This window comes from Eptesicus fuscus, chromosome 4, assembly GCF_027574615.1.
Source record: "Eptesicus fuscus isolate TK198812 chromosome 4, DD_ASM_mEF_20220401, whole genome shotgun sequence".
In the NCBI taxonomy this organism is placed as follows: Eukaryota; Metazoa; Chordata; class Mammalia; order Chiroptera; family Vespertilionidae; genus Eptesicus; species Eptesicus fuscus.
Window position 1 is genome coordinate 58,117,195 of NC_072476.1, and position 7,671 is coordinate 58,124,865.

The 7,671-nt window shown below is 48.1% G+C and overlaps 1 pseudogene; it reads right to left on the reverse strand.

The window, feature by feature from the left end:
• Window positions 1–2,908: 2,908 nt before the first annotated feature.
• On the reverse strand, window positions 2,909–6,945 carry LOC103288807 (nuclear prelamin A recognition factor-like; annotated as a pseudogene).
• Window positions 6,946–7,671: the final 726 nt, after the last annotated feature.

Here is a 7,671-nt window from a genome sequence, read left to right on the forward strand (position 1 = left end):
TACGGCCCGGTATTCCCACCGCTGCGCGCCCATTCCGTGGCCATGCAGGCTGCCCAGTGAGGGCACGGCCTCAGGCCAAGCAGTTCTCTGCCGCGGAGCCCCCTGAAAGGAGCTGGCGTGGAGGCTGCCCGCTGACCACGTTCTCTGCAGCTGGACAAGTCTGCCTGAAGGGGATCTGCTCGCTGGTCCCCCCGCTACCACACAAGCCCACCCGAGCATCGGTTGACATTTGTAACAGGGCTTTTTTCTTTACTTTTTTTTTTTCACTGTAAATACTGTCCATGGGATAAGTTTTCTTCCTCTCTTAGCCCATAAGAAATAGTATCAAATTCCTCCCTTTTTAAACAATAGGTGGCACGCAGAAGGACCACTACATCTTCCTTAACTCTTCCTGAGACATTGTCAGGCCAAAGATGACATTCTGCTATCCTTCTCCTTGGTTTGGTTTTTGAAATATAAGGCTTTAAAATCATTTAGACTTTTTAAGACCATCGACTGATAAAGAAAAGGCCATGTTTCCCCTTTTTGGCTAGAAGCCGTTTAATTCTACCTGTAATGTTATTTTTAAGGAAAGAGAATAAGGGGATGGAGGAAATGAACTTCATTGCCTACCTCCAGTGCCAGGCTCCTTGAGGTGAACTTTTCATACAGTCACTTAACAAGGAGGCATTACCTTTCAAAGACAGGTGAGTGACTCTGAGGGGTCAAAGGCATTGCCTGTCTCTTATGCCCACCATGGAGAGGTAGTATTTGTTATAGACGCTAAACTCCTCTGGGAACTTCAGGTTCAGTGCAGACTTCAAGTTCACTCAGAACCTCCTTCCCAGCATTATGTTGGCCCTAAGCAGGGCCACAGAGATAAAAAGCAGCTGTATAATCACATGACAGCTCCCTTCAGGAGTAAGCTCTTTGTTCACTGGCTACGTTTTGATTATGCAGGGAAAACAGCACCCAAACAACTTTCTAATTTGGGCTCTGAAGGTTAAACTAATTGGGTCACTTTGAAAAAGCCAGTTCACTGCCCAGGTCTCTGTGACTTAGATTATCTCGGAATATCATTATCCTCACTTCACAGATAAGGAGCGATGAATGACATCCTAAATCCTTGCAGCTGGCAAACAGCAGAGCCAGGCTCAGGGCAGATCTGTCTGCCTGGCTCTAAGCCTGCATGATCTCAGCTGTATCACTCAGCCTTCTGGATTCTTAAAGGAGGTTGGCTGGATGATTTCTAAATTTCCTTATATTTTTAATGCTTCATGTATGATTAGGGCATACTTATCACATAGAAATAGAAACCTTACTCAGTTTGTACCCACAGTTGTAATGTTATGTGTTTACTAGAGGCCTGGTGCACGAAATTCATGCGTGGGAGGGGGGGTGTCCCTCAGCCCAGCCTGCACCCTCTCCAATCTGGGACCCCTTGAGGGATGTCCGACCACCCGTTTAGGCCTGATCCCACTGAGATCGGGCCTAAACGGGCGGTCAGACATCCCTCTCACAATCCAGGACTGCTGGCTCCCAACTGACCTCACCTGCTGGCCTGGTCCCCCCCAACTTCTCTCCCTGCAGGCCTGAGTCCCCCCAAACTATCCTCCCCTGCAGTCCTTGTCCTCCCCCAACAGCCCTCACCTGCAGGTGTGGCCTCCCCCAACTGCCCTCCTCTGCAGGCCTGGTCCCCCCCAACTGCCCTCCCCTGCAGGCTTGGTCTCCCCCAACTGCCCTCCTCTGCTGGCCTGGTCACCCCTAACTTCCCACAACTGCCCTCCCATATTGGCCATCTTGTGGTGGCCATCTTGTATCCACATGAGGGCAGCCATCTTTGACCACATGGGGGTGGCCATCTTGTGTCTTGGTGTGACAGTCAATTTGCATATTACTCTTTTATTAGATAGGATAGAAGGGTCAAAACTGATTCATGCCATCTTTGGGGAAGTCTCTTCTGAGCAACAAGAGGTTGTGTGACACCCTTTTGAGTTCCCAACATGTTAGCCATGGGGGGGTGTCTGATCTGCTAGAGTAATTTATTTATTAACTGTCTTTTTTACAGAGCAATTTGAACAAGTTCAGGTAAACTGCCAAAACTGTTTGGGGCATACCAGCCCATAAGGGGCCTTTGTGTGATGAAGGCAAAACAGACAATTAAGTGGAGAAAAGTTTTTGTGCACTAAAGTGGTCCCTTTAAAAGAATGCTTTAAAAAAATCAACAATGATAAAAAGAATTTATTTCCTTTCTAAATATTTGTAGAGTAAAGGGTAATATTTATGTGCACTTTTAATATAGGCGTGTTCTGCTCCTACAATAAAGTCACTGATAGCAATCAAGTAAACAACCAGTTTTTCATCTTCACTTTGTGGGATAAAGCACATGCCCAGTGAAATGAAAATGAAAGTATGGCACGTAGGTAAATTTCACTTTCAGGTTTACTTGGGACCAGGAAACTCAGGGACCTGAGGCATGGACTTGAAGAGGGTCCCCAGCAGCTTCTAGTAGTATCCTAAGGGCACGCGTTGCCAGTCACCCCAGAAGGTCCTTCTCTTTCTTCCATGAACCAGCCTCACCATCCAGGAGACAGTAAAACATTGACATTTGTGTGCCCTGAGCATAAACTTACTTCTCAGGAAGTAATCTGTGCTTAATTAAGAAAATAGCAACACCTCATGTTATTTTTTAAACATTTTTGCAGCTTTCCAAGCATTTTCATATGGTGGATTGCAGATTTTTGGGTTTCACAGACTAGTAAAATAAAATAAAAAAAGGAATAGCAACAGAGAGTGTCCAACTTTGTATTTAGTTAAATAACAATCTTTGAGAGAGAAAAATGCTGTCATATACAATTACCATCACTCATGAAAGAAAGGCCATGGTCATAGCAAAAGAGCAAGGTAGTCAGTTAATATAAAAAGCCCTTCAAATTGCCTTTAATGGACTTTTTGGAAAATTCACTCTATTATCCTGAATTTTCTCATTCTTTTGAAGAGCAGTAAAAACACTGTCAAAAACCCTCCAATCTCTAGAGTAGGTGAACAGGAATTACTCTCATGTTACCTGTCAGGGAATGTGGGCTATGAGATGTGGAGTAATGAGCTCTGGTGATGCTGACACTGCGCACCCACACCTAGACCCTGGGCTGGAATCCTGGCGTAGCTACTTACTAAGGAAAACTAGGAAAACTTGGGACACTTTAGTAATACCTGAAAGCCCTAGAAAAAAAATTGTAATCAGCTTACCCCAGGGGCCTGGGGTTTTAATACATGGCCCAGGGGCTGGATAAAGTTCATTTGGTTCAATTTCCTTTTCTTGGCTCACCTGTGGGTTAGAGTGATTGTCCCAAGGTCAAGGCCAAGGCCAAGGCCACTATATCTTCCTGGATTTCCCAGGTTACAGCCACCCACCAGTCTGCTCAGCCGGCAGAATCTGACTTGTGCCTATTATTTCTCTCTGGCTTTTCAGTCCCCAGAGAAACACTTACATTGGGTTTAAATATGTTCTCCGAGACTGGCCCTGTTGGAAATTCTATGAGCCCTCTAGTATCCTTTAATAAATTCCTTTAAAAAAAAAAAGTACTAGGGAGAGTAAAAGAAGAAGACAGAGGGCTGCTCTGAAAATCTGGAAGAAAATCCCTGACTGCCTAGTTCAGTGATGGGCAACCTTTTGAGCTTGGTATGTCAAACTTCGCCAAAAAACTGAGCATAACTCGGGTAGTGTGTCACTTTGAGGAAAAAACATTATTTCACGATATTTATAGTTTAAATAACATAAATGTATAATTGTTATATATAATTGTATTTAATAAACCAAAAACTAAATATTTAGTGCTGACACATGTGTCAGAGGTTTGCCATCACTGGCCTAGTTAGTCTTGGTAGGCACAAATTTAATGGACCATTAGGTAATGGACTATTAGAAAAACCCCCAGTCACATGAATTTTGGGGCCTAGGAGTACTTTGCTTGAGCCTGGAGTAAATGACAAACTGAAATTTTCTGTGTTTATATGTGTGCTTGGACAACAGCAGGGAGGCCTCTTGTATTCTTTCTTTCCTTCTATGAACCCTGCACTTATGGAGAAAACAAGAAGAGAAATTGTGTGGAGTGGAAATCCTTCTTTATTTTCTTTTTTTTAACTCTTCTTTCAAACTGGTTTTCCTGTCTTTTATTAGCTTACTAGAGGCCCAGTGCACAAATTCGTGCATGAGTAGGGTCCCAAAGGGGGTGGGGAGGAGCCAGGACCTGATTGGCCCTCCGGACGGGCAGTGGGACACCCTTGAGGGCCTGGGATCTGGATCCATCCCACAGATGTTCCCGTCAGTTGTCAGGAGCCACCTGGCAGCCGCTTTTTTTTTTTTTTTTTTTGACACTTCAACTGTTTATTCCATAATCAGAAATGGATCTACGTTATCACAGAGGATGAAACTCCACTGTAAATAGATTGAAAGCAGAAAATAGGTAATTTCACACAATGTCCCAGTTATCAACCCAGCTGGGTGCACAGTTACAATAACACAGGAATGAGGGAAATCTAACAGGCTGAGGGGTTCAAGAATGTCACCCACATGATAACAAAATCTAAGTGCTCTAGAAACCAACACCAGACCTCACGTCACAGGACAGCCCTAACATGCATGGGGTGCTGGGCTCTGTGATGGCTGCGTATCTTTCTGTGTAGTTGTCTGTGGGCCAACTGCTCTCTTCCTTCTCATTTAGAGCGAGCAGCATGTGAGGGCAGAGCACGCTGCCGGGAATGCAGAGGGCTGCCTGGAGCTGAGGGGAGTGGCCGGGCCCACAGGGTGAGAGGTGGACACTGAGGGACGCTATCTCACCCAATTGTGGGGCGGGCTGGCCGGCCTTCATCTGCCTGACCCCACCCAGGGAGGGACCGAGCAGGGTGTCCGCCTCTCCATTCTCCATCCTTCCATCTGTGACACCTGTCACTCTTGCCAGGCCTCCCCCAAAGTGAGTTCAGCTCAATCCCTGAATGTAAAAGGGCACAGGGGTGGAGGGGGGTCTTCCACTCCAGTGCCCCCTGATTCCCAGAGACAGGACCTGGTCTACAGGACCTGGTCTCAGGACGGTGGCCACAGCTGCAGAACATAGATCTGTTTCAAGAAAAGTTGGGAATGCAGACTTTCGTATGAGCCCCTATTCCAAAAGGTGGCAGTTTATTCACATTGTGGCAAAGACACCTTCATGAGTAACATAAGTGGGTAAAGTCAGGGCCAAGCTGGGCCATTTCGTCATCCAATCTCTCTGAGGTGCGTGGGCAGAACCAAGTCTCAGCTCTTCACAGGACACTTCTGTTTTGTTTTTTAAGCCTAAAGGACAGTAGTCTGTCTCCATTCTTGTTCTTAGGGATTTTTTCATCGTCGGATAAAAGGATACGTACATTCGGGCAATCCTCTTGAGATACAATATTCCAGTTGCACCCATGTGACGATGGCGGCGCCCCTCAGAGGGAGGGAGCTGACAGAAGGGGAGCAGGGAATTCTGAAAACCAAAGCCATGACAGAGATGCTAAGCCTTTCCTTCACGTGTCTGACACCCCTCCTCAGGCGGCCTGCAGGCCGGGCGTCTGCTGGACCTTTACCACTTGATGTCCTGGCAGTCTGCCCTGGGCCCTGCTAGGCGGTGTGCAGGGCCGCCTGGGCCCTGGAGGAGTCGACCCTCCCCACCCCCAGCCACTCCTGGTACAGCTCCTGCACATGGGCGCTGGTCTCCGGGGGCCACACTGGGATGGCAGCGTAGATGCCTTCCATCTGCCACAGCACTGCCCTGTCCACACGCCCATCCTCACCTGGGCCTGGACCCTGCCACTTAGGCATCCCTGGCGCAGGCCAGGACCTCCATGAAGTGGCAGGGGAACTTGCCCCTCTACAGCTTCAGGACCACTTCTGGGTGTTCCGAAAGCCGTAAGCAGCCTCAAAGCGTAGCAGAACCTCTCTGTCCCTTTCAAGGGTGACCTCCTGGAAGTCTTTGTTCCTCAGGGTGCGGTAGGTGAGCACCCCCACATCCTCGTTGAACAGCTCCTTGGCCACGTGCCTAAAGATGTGCGCCAGGGACCCGTCGGAGCTGGCACCCTCGTGGAGCCTCACCTCCTCCTCCTTCATGTCTCCAAACAGAGTGTCCACAGCGGTGTCATTCGAGGCAAGTTCACTTTGCTCCATTATCTGGACAATTTCACCTGAGGTTAACACGCAGTCAGCACCATGGGAACTATGCAAAGCTGTGGGAACATCTTCTCAAAGGGCCTCCAGTTTCTTGTCATAACACGGGGCCACAATGACGTGGCAAATCTTGTCTGGGGACAGGTTCTGCCATCTGGCGAAGTAATCCTTCACCAGAGAGCCCATGATCTGCTGGGGAGAGACTTGGCCATGCAGAGGTGGGGGGTGATGGGGTGACCCAGCATGTGCTCTGCATATTGGACCCAGCTGGGGCAGGCAGAGGTCAGCATGGGTAGCCGGGGCTCTTCCTCACGGTGCTGGCAGTACCGATGCACAAATTCCTTCTGACTCTCCAGAATGCTGAAGTCCACAGCTATCTTCATGTCAAAGACAATGCACCCCAAGGCTTTTGAGGAAGCCGCAGAACCTCTGGATGCATCAGTGACACTGAGGCTGAATTTAGCAGCAAAATAAGGCAGAGACTGAGGACACACGGACACTGCCAGCACCTTGTGCTGTGAGGTATCACATTTCTTATTAAGGTTCAGAACACGGAAGAAGTCCTTGGCGTTCTGCTGAGAAACTTGGACTCCTTTCTCTGCGGTCACACAACTGTCACACGCCAGGCAGTCACTCAGAAATATCTTGGCATCGGCCAGCTTATGGAATTCTCCCTTCTCTCCGTTCTCCTGAGCCGGACTCCGGACGTTGACTGCGGCATTCTCTTGGTCATTGGTTTATGTTTTCTTACTACATTCCTTCCATGTGCAGTGATCACACTTCATCTGGAGCAGGGCGGGCAGGGGCCGGCTCGAGTGACCTGGAGGAAGCACGGGGAGAGCAGTCACCACTGGTCGCCCTTGGTGCTGCTGGCGGTATCCTTTCTTCCTTGTGGAGCGTCTAGGGAGGGGAAGCGGCCGCAGTGCCGAGGCCGAGTTCCAGGAGGCCGCAGTGCTGTTGGGATCGTGCCAGCGGCGCTGGTCCATTGGTGCCTGGCCCGTCCTCAGGAGATTGAACCTGCAGGACGATTGAGGGAGGGAGTGGCTGCCACCGGGCTGGTGGGCCTCCTGAACGGGTAGGTCAGGACCAGCGCTCCTGCTTTGGGAGCGCACTGACCACCAGGGGTCAGCTCCTGCATTGAGCATCTGCCCCCTGGTGGTCAGTGCACTTCATAGCGACTGGTCTACGGGTTGTTCAGGTCTTTAACCTTTTGCACTCGGATGTCGTTGGTAGCAGCTCTTTTTATACTCTTTGAATGTATCAATAATTTGAAATATAAAAAAATCCAAATAAATAAGTTTGTATGAAAAGAAACTCCAGTTTTTTATTCCACTGCCGCGCTTTGTAAAATCTGGGATGTTTAAAAAATTAAATCCCGAGTAGAATAAAGGAATCGAGAAAAAAGCAAGCGAGTGCAAAGGGTTAAGGTCACTGATTTATATATATATATATATAGATATATATATATATATATATATACACATATATATATATATAGATATAGATAGATA